At 35.4% G+C, this 14,745-nt stretch overlaps 2 pseudogenes; one reads left to right on the top strand and one right to left on the bottom strand.

Annotated features, from left to right (window-relative positions):
- Window positions 1-1,649: 1,649 nt before the first annotated feature.
- LOC120172833 lies at window positions 1,650-4,376 on the top strand (annotated as a pseudogene).
- A 146-nt stretch (window positions 4,377-4,522) lies between these two features.
- On the bottom strand, window positions 4,523-13,219 carry LOC120172803 (annotated as a pseudogene).
- Between the last annotated feature and the right edge of the window lie 1,526 nt (window positions 13,220-14,745).

Below are 14,745 nucleotides of genomic sequence, written 5' to 3'. Positions count from 1 at the left end.
GGAATCCACTTTCCTCATTTAATGGAAAGTTGAAGCCATGAGGGATTCAATTCCCTTGAAAAACTTGAACCAAACGTGGGAAATAGTGGAATTGGATTCCAATTCCCTAGAGTTTTTTTTTTAATTTAAAAAATGGATTTTTAAATAATAATTTTAAGTGTTTTTTAAATAAAAAATTAAAATTTTATGCTTGATATGTAAGATAACAACCAAATTTAACAATAGTTATGATTCATACTTAAAAGTCTAACGTTGAAAAAATTGAACACATACTTTTACAAAAATTTAATATCTAAAATTAACTTTGAGTATAACTTGAATACTTATTTTTACATTAATCCTTAAAAATATCTTGTGCAATTTACCATTAAATTTATTTTAGAATTCAATTGATACTGAACCATTAAATCATAAATAAAGTAATGATATAGACAAATGTTTTTGTTATTTTTTAAAAATTAATCACTGATATTTGATCTATTGACTTAGTAATCCAGATCGGGTGGCGAGGATGACCCTCCCAACCTAATTTGTTCCATTTTTATTATTACGTCGATATAAATATTATTTATATTTATATTGTAAAAATCCATCTAATTTAATTTATTGTTTTTTATGTAATATAAAAATAATTTATCTTCTTCTTTGATAGTTAACTCGTCCAACAACCATTACCACCCATCAATCATGTTTGTATCCTTGGGAAAAATATTGAAAAAAAATCAAACATAGTAAAAGGAAAAAATAACACATTATTAGCAAAACAAGAACTTGTTGCATTTCATGAAACTAAATGAAATTATCAGAGTAAATCATCGAGACGATGGCTAGAATTTGAAATAAAAAGAGATTTAAAAAAAAGACAAGAAATTAAATGATAGAAAAGAAAAAAGAATAAGAAGAGGGTTAGTGAGGGATTTTTTGAAGAAGTTGATAGACACGATGGTTCCTTTTTAGAGTTTTATATTTTATTATTGAAAATTTATTTTTTTTTAAAATTTTATTAGTTGGTTCTTCTAACATAAAATCTTACGTCTTTTAAGGTAGTGACCTACGCGTGTCAATATTCTCAAAATTATTCTTTTGAGTTTTAATAATCTAAAATGAAAGTGGTTTTCAGTAGTAAAAAAAAATAATTTTTCTAAGGGTCGTAAGGTATAATAACTATGCAGGATGTTTAAGTTATCAATTAAAAAAGATTATAAACAAATATTATCTTGTAATCATTTAAATTATTAAAAAATAATTTAGAATTTATTTAAACTATCAGAATTTAAAATAAAATTAAAGTAATTAAAAATTCAGCAATAAAATCGATATTAAATAAAAAAAATTAAGTGATATTGATATAGTTTAGTCTTAGTAAGTTGAGGGGTTTCGTTTGAAAACAAAGATAGAAGGGGGGTTTAAGGAGAATCTCGACAATTTCAGTGGTTGCGTTTCTGGGTTTTGAAGCTAATAACCCTATCGGAATTCATAATCTGATCATCGCCATGGGATCTGCATTCCATCATCACTCTTCCTTCTTTACAAATTTCTTCTAAACTCACAATGCCTTAGATTTTCTCTTTCATTTGATCTCCCCTTTGTTGTTGTATGTATGAATTCCCCACCAGAAATCAACGTACAGTTGCTTCAACTGCCATTGATTTGAGTTTGAGAAATCCCCAAACCAAAAATGTTTCCATCGTCGTCGTCTCGATTGTTTACGGTTTGACCCTTTTTCTCCCTCTCTTCCTTCTCTTCCTTTCGCCCCTCAGTTCCTTCCTCTCCGATACAACCGGCAGCCCTCCCTTATCTCACCCCAGGATGAACTCGACGATCTCCGCCTCTTCAACGAAGCTATCTCTAAGGCCACCGCCTCTCGCGGTGTTTCTCCCAAGATCTCCCATCTTGGTACCATCAACCCCAAACCCAAAATCGCCTTCCTTTTCCTCACGAACTCCGATCTCGTGTTCGCCCCTTTGTGGCAACGGTTCTTCGAATCGCCGTCCAACGACGATCTCTTCAATGTCTACATCCATGTCGACCCTTCCACTAAGATTTTGACCCCGGAGTGGTTTGTTAAAGCCAATTTCATCCCGGCAAAAACAACCGCACGCGCCTCCCCGACGCTTATATCCGCCGCCCGGAGACTTCTTGCTCATGCCATCATCGATGATCCTTTCAATCTGTACTTCGCACTGGTATCCCAACACTGTATCCCTCTCCATTCATTTAAGTACATTTACACTTCCCTCTTTGGAAACCCTCCATCATCATCATCATCCAAAGCGTTTTTGACCCAACGTTCTCATACAAGCTACATCGAGATTTTATCCGAGGCCCGGTATTTGTACAAGCGGTATGTCGCTCGAGGCTACGGCGTGATGCTGCCGGAGATTCCGTTCGATAAATTCAAGGTCGGATCTCAGTTCTTCGTGCTGGCCAAACGCCATGCTCTGGTTGTTTTGAAAGACAAGAAATTGTGGAGGAAATTCAAGCTCCCTTGCCTGTATTCCGATTCGTGCTTCCCTGAAGAACATTATTTCCCTACATTGTTGTCAATGGAGGATCCCAAAGGATGCAGCCATTACGCATTGATGAGAGTTAATTGGACTGACAGTGTGAATGGCCATCCACACACGTACCATTCACCGGAGATTTCCCCGGAGCTTATACACACGTTGAGGAAGTCGTCGACTTCGAGTATTCGTATTTTTTGCTCGGAAATTCTCGCCAGATTGCTTGAAACCGTTAATGGAGATAGCCAAGGATGTTGTTTTCAGAGATTGAGCTGAATTTGGTAAGTTTCTTAACCAATTCATCACTTGCAAAGAGAGATTTTCGTTTTGACTGAGTTAACTCGTTTGAGAGTCCTAGTGTACTGAGTTGTAACAAGTCCCATGATTCAGGGTAAAATGAACACATTTTCTTCATGGCATCATCATCATGATAATGCCCTTAAGTTTTCATTTTGTTAGGTATTCTGGCATGAACTGATTACCTATCTTTAAATGGGGTTTGGTTTGGTATTAATTAACATATAACTTGGTCAAATTGTTTAGATGTAACATATAATCTCTTTAATTTAGTAAAGTTGGTTATATTAGTATATCAAATTGATAACATCCTATATTTTCACTTTTACAGTTTGGTCACTCAATCAGTACATATGAAAATCCAGCTAATCATATTCCTTTAAATTATAAATTTCATGTCAATCGAATGTTCAAAACTTTTTTTTTTAAGTTTATATCAACACTTTAACCCCTACAGCTGACATAATTATTGATTTTTAATAGTATGTAATAATTACAAGATAATATCAATTAAATATGCTAATAACATTATAATGTAGAACTTCTAGCCAATGCTAATAACATTTTAGCAAATTAAAGTAGGGAGTTTAAATCCAAAGTTTCATGTTTTTGGCTAAGATACTAAGTACTAGGGCATTGAATTACTTGAAATAAATTCGGACAAGGATAAAGTGACATCTCTGAATTAATAATTTTTCTCGACTTGATCTTTGTTTTCCATTGTTTATATTAGTTATTGAACTTCAGTTTTTTATCATTTTGAGAGAGTCACTTTATAAAAAGAACTAAAAATGTATGTTGTTGCCAACTCTAGAGGCAATGTTGATAAAAAAAGGTTTAAGGACCAAAATTGATAATTGTTATCAAATTCAGTGACAAAATATGTATTTACCCTTTTCCAAAACTTTAATTTATTCACAAGTATCAAGTGTAATAGTCAATCTAAGTAGGCACAACACACAGAGAGTTGGAATTTGTCTTTAACTCTAAATATATTTTAATGTATAATTTGTTTTTAACCCTAAATAGAGTTTAATGCCTTTAACCCTAATATAAGCGTCCTCAATCTGAGTTATGTTTTTGTATGATTGTGTATTGGGGGTTGCAACTTGAGATTTTTTTTATTAGTAGTATGAAGAAAATGACGGTTCACATGACAAAGCCTGATTTAAAAAAAAAACCATTAGAAGAATAATAAAATGAGGGTATGATGATGTCTTGTGGTTGGTCTCAACAGGAACAGGCAAAGGCATTGGGGTTTGAGAAACAATGGCGGAGGTCTTTTGGTTGATGACGAGGGATGATGGTTGATCACTTGGCAATGATCAAATTCTAGATAGATGGGGGGAAATGAGAGAACGGAAAAAGATGGAAAGAACATGTAACAAAATTGTAACTCGCTTAAAGCATTAGAGGCTCTTGTGGTCGGTTAGGGTGTCTTTCTCTAGGCTTTGATGGGTTTGGTCACTTCCATGGTCGGTTTTGCTTTGAAAGCACGTCTGTAGACCATTCCAGCATTATTTAGTAGGGATCGTGCTGGCAAGCCTGCCTTTCAATTCTGACATCGTTTCTTCATTGTTTGTTTTAAATTAACGCAGTTAGTTGTGATGTCCGTGAACGATGAAATGTCGAATGATGTCAGGGCGGGAAAAATGCGATTAGTGAGCACGAAATCCCATTAGAAAAACATATAATCAGCTTAAAATTTGAAAACATCATAACACTTGCGCAGATGTGCCCAACTAATGTATTCATTGATCATCCAACCTCTACACACCCGTAGAGCATCAAGTACCCGGTTGAACTTTTTAAGATCAAATTTAGCCTATGGAATCAACCTCATTTGCCGGATGTTATACCCAATATACATGGATTACATATGCATAATGTATCATCAGCCTTCGGTATGCCTGCGCATCTTTTTCTTTAGTTTGTCCTGCTCCCGGTATCTCTCTTGCCGTTCTTCTCTACGGCGCTTTCTTAAGACCTGCTCCTCCTTAGCCCTTTGTGCCTCGACTTCTTTCCGTTTTTGCTCCTCCTTCAGCTTCCGCTTCTTCATCTGTAGATTTAATCGATTTACATCAACAAATGCCTTATTTGAAATTCAAGGGTTGGAAATACAAAATATAAAAATAGGGCCAGCAGTCTCTACAAAACCACACACCTTGTCATTCCTAATCAATTGAAGGTGCTGAACAAGAGCATGGACTTTTCGTTCACGAGGCTCCATCACAACAGCTCTTCTATCTTCAAGAAGTGGCCGTTTCCGATGAGGTATGTTCTTGGGCTTTGATTCAAACGGAAGATCTGCCTGTAACGCCTTGGGAATCACCAGGGGATTGAACTTCCTTGGCTTCTCTCAATTGGCTGTAAAAACACACATACAGATAAGCACTATAAACACAGTAGCCATAACAGAAATAGTCCCAACAAATCCGAATAAACAGAAAACCTTGTAGAGGGAATCCTTGTTAACAGGAACAGCAAGATTGTGTTCTCTCCTCAACTCTGCAACAGTTTTCATTCCTTGCCAGGTTTTTTCACGAGGTTGCAACGAGGTAGTTAAGGGATTATAAAACTGAGGAACTTCAACTTGAGTCCATGCTCGCAAAAACACGATGTCACTCATCAAAATGCGATCCTCAAAGGTGCACCTTGCGATTCCTTCCCTAGGTTGCCCTCCTTCTTTTTGGGCCGATTACCAATCTCTTCCTTTGCTGCCTGATAATATAAAATGCCATCAATTTTCACTGATATTTCTTTACGCATAAGGATTTATTTGAATTGTGTAAGACAGCAGAAATCACTTTAATTATGATCATGCCAAAAAGATTCTAAGCGAGATTCTTAAGCATGGATATTCTCCACATTTTACCAATTAACTTTAAAGTAGTCACTATTAGAGATGACTAGTTCATGCCGTTTTACTTGTCTGATGAAAAAATACAGAGTCGTATGAACCTCAAGATTCTCAATGTCTATGAACAAACATTACCTTTTTAACCTGCCCACGGATCCCACTGACTGTTCGAATTGCTGCACCCTCAAACCGAGCTACTTCAAGATCTGAAGTGAACATTTCTTTAATGAGGGCTGTTTTCTTGAATATTTTACAGGGGTAACCAACTAGCTTTATTTTTTTCACTATCCGTGCTGCATGGTTGAACTCAAGTATGTACGCCGTTGCAATGATGCGAAATCCAGCCTGGCATGCCAAAGAAAAGTTGCTAGAGAGTAGCTATAATACTTGAGAAACAACGCTAAAGAAAACAGAAGAAAGGAACAAGGGTTTGGGTTTTTAAGACAACTTCAAGTGTTCAAAACAAAATCCACTTCCTATACACTGTAAATAGTAAATTTAAAAACCAATCCAAATCAAAGAAAGAAAAGAACTTCAACCTTCCATTGCCAACCCTTAGATTAATGATTTCATTGTCATATGATAACGATTAAAGATTCATACTATTAATATCAGAAAGGTTGTTTGTTAGGAAAACTGAACCTGTACAATTTCCATGCAATTCAATGACTACCAAACTAAAGAAAAAATATATATTTATCTACGATTTCACATGCAACTTGAGAACAAAAAAACATAGTTCGAGGTTTCAAATGTGACCTGATGTTAGATAAACTCTGAACAGCCAGCACTCCAGACTTTGGCGGGGCAAGAGGGCCCCAAAACATTGCAAGGCAATGCATATGTTCTGGAGTATACTTGAGCATCCGATGTCTTCCATTTTGGTCCTCAATGGCATAAACAGGGGTGGTCTGGTAACGTCTCCATCCCATTGAAACAATTATTGGATCTCTAGTCTTCAGCACTTTCTTGTGCCATCTGTGTCGTTTCAGTCTTGTCTGGAAGAAAAAGAAAAACTCTAAGTATGTTCTACAATATATAATAGAAAAACCATCAGAATTACAATAGAGACACTCTGCTAATAAGAACGCAGTGTAGATGTTGCTACCAAATTGGCTTTTTACATAACTATGAATTTATCAACTAAATATACAGGAAATCTTGCTATGTTCTATGATTTCACAACATTCTTTTACCTCAAATCTAGGTTTTTCTTATTGAATAATGTTTACCCCTAAAATCTAATACCGAACAGTAAATAGGACCGCTGCAAGCACAAGACAGAACCAATAAGGGTTAATACCACTTAAATGTTATAACTCCCATTTACATATAAACCCAGTATAAACAAGCAAAAAAAATGAACCTGATACATGAAAAATAAAAAAGGGGATACAAACAAATAAAGCTCAACAGTTTCCTCCCATATGGAGAGGAAAGCAGCCTGTTGTTCACCAGTGCAATAGCACAATATTAATAAAAGTAAGCATGTTCTAACCTGCATGTATCCAACATTTTCTTCACCAAGACCAATTCCTCCAACCAAAAGGGGATGGCAGGGATCAAAATACTCCACCATCTCAAAAGGAACATCATGAAACTCCAATCTTAGATACATCCCTGTGCGGAATCCCTCAATTTCCAATTGGGTAGTCTCATCAAGATCCTCGAGTTCTGCTATATTAATTTGTTTCTGGAGTTCAATCTCTTCTTTCAACTGGAAGAAACAAGATTTCTGGCTTAAACCTAATATCAGATTATTTCAGATCAAAAGAAATGCGAAGTCTACCTTGTCATAATAACCACTGTCATTTTCTTGACTGCGGTGAAACTTTCCCCCATGTTGTATATCAGTTTCCTCCTCTGGTGCTTCAGATCCATCATAAGTAATAAAAGTTAAGGTTACAAAGGCAACATAGTTTTCATCGATACATCCCATGCAAACAGAAATGAAAACCAAACTATTCACTGAAAGAATAAAAACGCTGCAGTCTGGGGAAATGAACAAGAGGAAGCAACAATCTTGAGCATGGATGAGAAAATACAGACAGTAATAGCAGGAGAATGTACCACATTCACCCCACTGCAGTTCTACCAGCATTAACAGGAAGTGATGATCCCAGAAGGCAGAAAATAAGAATATAAGTGCGACACTCAAAAGTAATTAACAAAAGGATATTGAGAATCAAATTTTGCACGGAGAGCTAACTTTTTCAACCTCCGCTTCTCAATTGCATCATCATCTTCCTTTAGGATTTCACCATTACTAGAATCATCTTCCTTCTGACTTCCAAATTTCACCAGTTTCTAGATCTTCAAAGTCACCATCCTTATCATCTTCTTCTTCGGTTATAGCTTCTGACATTTGATTCCTGAGGGCACCCTTAGACCAATCACCAGTGGTGAAACGATCACGAACACTCTCATATACTTTTTCCTCTTTCCAGTTCTTAAGTTCTGAAAAATTAGTGGATTTGGAGCAGTCCTCAGTGTTGATGTTTCCACCATCTCTTCGGTTATAGCTTCTGACATTTGATTCCTGAGGGCACCCTTAGACCAATCACCAGTGGTGAAACGATCACGAACACTCTCATATACTTTTTCCTCTTTCCAGTTCTTAAGTCTGAAAAATTAGTGGATTTGGAGCAGTCCTCAGTGTTGATGTTTCCACCATCTAATCCTTCTTTCAATTCTACAATAAAAAAAATAATATTAGAGTTAACAAAAAAGGAAAACAAATATGATAATCAATGAGAGTGCACACTCAAATTGCAACTATTCTGAAATTGAATATAAGTTATGCCACATACTACATACAGGACACACCTTTTCCTTTTGTCCTTTAGGCTTAAAAATTCGTCTTCGTCACTTTCTTCATTCTCAGAATCATCCTGCACTTCATTAACAGAAGCATTCGATGTCGTTGCAGATTTTCCATATACAAGCTGCATTAGATTTATATTCTGTTTCTTAGATGCCCTTTCCACCAATGATGCTCCACTTTGATATGTTTCCAATGCCATTTTAGAAGGACAATATGAAAATTGCATTCAGAAGTAAAACAAGAAGATGGAAGAAAATATCAAACATAATGATTAACCACGTTAGAAATTAAACTGAAAGAAACTTATCTAGGGATGTCCATGGGCTGAGTCCTATCAAACATAACACTGGAAGAGCTGTGTGAGCCAGGAAAACAAGTTCTTTATTAATATTTTATATTTTGATTCAAAACTAAACAGATTCGTTATTTACCAGTAAAACAATTTCAGGCCCAGCAAGGTTCAGGCATAAATTTAAGCCCAAGTCTGGCCCAAGCAGGCTGAGATAATGAGCCTGGCCTTGAGTGTACAGGCCTACCCTTGGACAGCTATACTGTTATGTAGTCAAAATACATTACAGTGCCTTATACAGAACATAATCCGTACAGCATATAAATCATAGTATAGAATAATGTCTACCAGTGACGGAGGAGCATACACATGTACAATCAAAATATACATAACTATGAACAGTACCAGCAGACTGCAGATCCTCATTGTCACTGTCTGAAAACTCTGAACCCGAACATGACTCGGCATCTTCATTGCTTCCACCATCATCATCTTCGTCGTAATCATATTTGTCACCTTCATTCTCTCATCTGTACCCTGCAGTAAAGTTAGTTTAAGAAAAATAAGGTTTTCCCACCAATACTACCTTAATTACACATCGGAGAGACCAAGAGAAGGAAAGGATACAATTTCATGACTCTTCACCTACCCGATGTTAAAAAAAATAGAGTTCTTTAAACAAGCAAAAGAATCATCATTAAATACCTTGAGATTCCTATGATCAATGCCATCTCCAAAGATTGCTTTTCTCCTTTTTCTACCACTATGAAGTTCAACCTGTTCCTTAACTCGACCCAATCGCTCGGATGCATCAGCATTTCCGTCACCAAGATTCTACCTTCACTTTTCTGCATTGCATCTTCTTCAACACCTTCATCTTGGTCTGAAGACTTTGAATCATCCAGATCAGTATCAGCACTTTCTTCATCAAGCGCACTATCATCTTCTCCATCAGACTGGTATCGTTCCAAAGGCTCTATATCACGAATTAGCTTTGGATCTTCATCAAAACCCGTTTTGTGACCTTCAGCTTCCAGTGAGTTATTAGGATTCTGACTAAAAAGGGAAATTTTACTCTTTTCCAACTTCTCATCAATTGGGTTCTTTAAATTCTGAAGTGATTTCACCAAGGCCTCACCAACATCCCATTTATTTCCTGACAACAGAAAGAAACCAGTGAAATACCATAAGATGCTTTCAACAATAGGGAGAAAAATCAACATTAAGGAGAATAAAAACCTTTATGTGTTGTTCCACCCATATCATCCACTTTAGAATACTGAACAAAGTGGTCATTAATGTTTATGTAGACCGCGTCTTTATCATACAAGAGATCCCCAAGTCCAGACATGGGGGCAAAAAGTTTTTCTTTGTCACGTAGTCCCTTCTTTTTTGCAGCTGATGGTAGAGGGCAAGGATCAGATAGGCTGTAACACCAGCTAAGCTAAAATCGCCAACACCAGCAATATGCATCTGATCACAAATTTATACGAAACTTAAGTCATTTCTTGGATTTGATAACAATAAATCATTTTAAAAATAAAACAAACAAAAACATAAGGTACCATATTGAAAACTGAATGCAATCTTAACAAGATACTATCTATATCTTAGTTTCCAAGTAGAAAATCGACATCAATTTTATTAATGAATATAGATAGTGGACACTAGTACTAAATGGAGCAAATAAATGAAACATGTAAAACAGCTAGATTGACATCCATGCAAAATGTGCCTTCGAAAGATTTAACCAGGATCAAACTCATCCTGAGAGTTTCACCAATGGTTTGTGTGCATGGGGGTTTCTCAGCAAAATTTTGAAGTACTTGAAACTTTTGCACTATTAGAAGATTAACAATATCAGAACTAAGTGTTATGAATTATTCATCTGAACTAGATTTCACCCCAAAAAGCATATAAAATCCATAAATCAACATACCAGTTGTGGTGGACATAATTTAAAATATTGATTTTCACACTAACCAGTTTACATGAAGGGTAACCCACAAAACAGAACAAAGAAATAAAGAAAAGAACAACAAATCAGCAAATACTACTCAACAAAGCACATTAGAAGCTCAAACTCATGATGTTGACTGAAGAAATGAGTTTATAACAAATTATCCAAGAGAATCTGGTCATTGTCAAAGTAGAGATATCCCTAGTGAACCAATATTGGGAGTAAAGCATGATGAATTTTTTTAACATCAAGTTCACCACATGGTGATGATGCTTCTGTTCAGGAAACTTGATGCTGATATGAGGCCACAACAAAGTTAGTGGGGATCCAAGGTTATTCTAGCAACATGTTATATTTACAGGATATCCATACATAGATTACATGCTAAGAAACCATATGGTTATCTAATAAAAAATGGTAAAGGATGGGGAATGTGTAATCTCAAGATTTAGAACATAATGGCATAGAAGAGACCATCTTCACATGTAAAAGCTTTTAATCTTTACAAATACCCAACAATTTAAGCAGCATAGTGATGACTGTTCATAAAGATTCATAGGGCATACCTTAGTTCCCTTTTTCAAATTACAGCCTCGCAAATACCATAAATTGTAACATTTCTATCACATTTATTATTTATTTGCACCCTCTCGGGAGGAGTAACATCTTCAAAGCGATCAACCAAGATATACGGATGAGAGGTCCTCCATGATAAAGGAGGGAACTTCATAACAGATAAATCTGGCAAGATTGTGAATTTCTCGCTTTGGATACCTGTTAGATAAGTCGGAGAAGCAAAAATAAATCTCACAATTGAACTTATTAAAGTAAGCTGCCATTGAATTTCACCATGTGTAGTCAAATAGAATCTTAGGTAGGACACTACTTTCCATGAATGAGACCAGATAAATAAAATAATTTAGCTCCATCATATATTTCAGTCCAGAAACGATGTTTGAGACGCTGCTTCGTTTTTTTCAGTTTCTTTACGTCCTTAAACTTATCAAGGTGAGTAAGAACCCCCTCACCTTTGGAAAACCATGAACTTGCAATATGTTAAGGAATTCAAATGTTTCCTACAATATACCAAAAAAGTAGTTAAAATATATTAAAAAAAACTCATTGATTTAATCTTGAGATTCAAAGAGGAGATTAAAATAATATAATTAATGAAGTAGATAGTCATCTTCTAAAAGTTCAATCCATGGAAAGCATATCAACATATTCAACAACTCACCATTTCAAAGCCATAACTTCCATCAATAAGAAGCAATGCTAGATCAGCAAACTTTGCAGCGTCAATCATGCCATTGATATCATTTGGACACTCAACAAACTCCAGACGCCGCTGCTTGCCTAACACATTCAACAAACTCCATATCAGACAAGGAGCAACTTCCCTACTTTTCTAGTCCAGATGAAAAGTAAATGTATAATAAATATATAAAACTACTAAAATTTAGGAAACATCAACCTGATACTATTGTTATTGGTCTCGAACATCAGGTAAATTATGCTTTGTGTAATGCTTCACAAGAGTCTTAATTAAAAGAGACTTCCAACCTGCAATAAAGTAAAACTTTCAACAATTATAAAGCATATAATCATAGGAAAAGACTTCGAGGTGATACCACATAGAGTTGATATCACACACCAGACATCTGAAAGTACGCATGGAATAGCATTTGGATTTTGGAACAAAGAATTTCCAAGATTTTAAAGGCTGCAGGTTTATATTCAGGATTCTCTACTTGATAACCTCTTCCTTATAAGAATTTCCAAGATTTTCATTTACACCCTATGTAATAGGCAGATCTTGTTCGAATGGAACCTCTTCCTTAGCCGAATTCTTAAAAGGACAGACCAATTTAGATATCCTAAAAGGACAATTAAATTCAAAAAATCCTCTGTTCCAAATAAAATAACATCAATTTCTTTTCCTTCGATTCCAGAAAAGCATAACAAAAAATAAAGAACAATCGTGGCAGTAAGACATTACCTGAGGGGGGCCCTGCACCACGACAAATGGAGGCAGTTCGCCATAGGAACGATCCATAACAGGAAGATGAAGCCTACGCTGTTCTTTCTCAACAGAACGTGATTGCAATCGCTTCGCTTTTGCATTGGAACGAAAAGCGAATGCCTAATATGAAAATCAATTTCAAAAAGAAAAAAAAAACTCTTAAATTATTAACTCAATCAAAAGTGCAAACTCGTAGCGAGAGAAAGAGAGAGGAACCTTCGGGTTTTGCTGCTTCTGGTCTGAGTTTTGATTCTTGTTTTTGTCTTTGGCTGTCTTTTTTGCAGAGGCGCCCGAGTGGCGAGAGCGGTGAGCCCTGTGCGACTGCTCGCCGGTGCCGCTATCCATGGCCATGACGGTTTCTCGGCGAACAGAATAGGGAGTGGCAGTGATCTGCTACTAGTAATACTGTTAATGGAAAAAGACAGGAAAGACAAGCAATTCCAGCTCTTATGAGGGTTTTAGCTAGGGTTCGCAGACTTTTATTCTGTGTTTTGCTAAGTAGGTTAATTTATCCAATGGTATTATTTTATAAACTTTTATTAGTAAAATCTTTTAAGGGTAAATTACATTAATGTTTCAGGAAATTTTCGTTTTTTCTATTAAATTTTTTAAAATAATAAATTGGTTGTTAATATTATTGATTTATAACAAAATAACCACTAATGTTTTCGATTTGTAATAAAATAATCATTCCACTGACATACATGTTAAATTGAATGTGATAACGTTAAAATAATGTTAATATATATTTTTACCCATAAAATATTGTTAAAACATCAAATAAGTCCTTAAATAATTTTATATTTAATATATGCAAAGCAGTTCGATGAAGCTCAACTGAAAAGATATTTAATTTTACATATTTTTTCATCCACAACAAAGATTATGCATCTTCATTGCTCGTTGAAGAATATTCAAAAACGCCATCAAATATGAAAGAATATTTAGCCCAGATTAAAGCTATATGTAATAGTTTAACAGCGTGTGAAAATCCCTTAACAGAAACTATGCATATTTCAACAATTCTTTCTAGGTTAACACAGGAATATAAATCGGTGATGACTATTATTACCTCAAGTAACAACTGTATAAACTTAATGGCGTGTGTAGTGTTCTCTTGGATACAGAAACACAACAATAAGACTTCTTGGATCAATATGTCTATTAACATGGTTCAAGGTACAAATAAGATTATGATTAGATAAAGCCCACAAAGTTCTTTTCAAGTTCAAACTGGTCATACAACTATGTTATGGCAATCTTGATTTTGTGTAAGCTGGTACATATGTAGGATTGGTTGGTAGTTCAACTTTCTTGTCTTAAAGAATTCTACAAGATCAAAGTTTTTCGTAGAGGGTTGTTCAAAATTAAGTTTTCATCCACAAATAACCTATCATGCTAGTCGAAGAGGTTTGTCATATAGAGGTCGATGAGGTCGTAGCTATGGAGGAAGAACTCGCACTCAATGTCAATTTTGTGAAAAATTGGACATCTTGTTAACAGATGTATTTCATGTTTGATTAATCGTTTGATGGGATGATTAATTTTAATTTAACTACAAACAATTGCTACTTTTCTTGCAACGCCTCAAATTCCGAGTAAGGAGTTTCGGGTTTTTTTCGAATGGACCTTAAAAGAATTTCCCCTTAGCTTATGAAGAGTGTGACCCAAGTGAATTTGATTTGGGCTTGAGATAATCCCAATAAGAGTTAAATAGGGATGCTTTTAATCATGAACCAAATGAGGGAGATTAGGAAGGTAATTAGACCAATTTTTGAATCAAAGGCTGAATCCCCTTAATTGTTGGTGATATCACGTCTAGCAATCTCTCCTCGTTTTCATCCTTTTGTTGTCTCTTCTCTCCACTCTTCATGTCATTTCTTCTTACTCAAGAGCCACACAAAGATTGAAGTTTTAAGATTTCTAGACATCCTTCGAGAATTATAAGGTAAGAATCATAAACTACAACTTTTAAGCTTTCATTCAAA

The sequence above is a fragment of the Hibiscus syriacus genome, unplaced genomic scaffold (assembly GCF_006381635.1).
Source record: "Hibiscus syriacus cultivar Baekdansim isolate YM2019G1 unplaced genomic scaffold, ASM638163v2 tig00111881_pilon, whole genome shotgun sequence".
Classification (NCBI taxonomy): Eukaryota; Viridiplantae; Streptophyta; class Magnoliopsida; order Malvales; family Malvaceae; genus Hibiscus; species Hibiscus syriacus.
The sequence above is the reverse complement of the archived record's forward strand: the minus strand, read 5'-3'. Positions and strand labels throughout refer to the sequence as shown.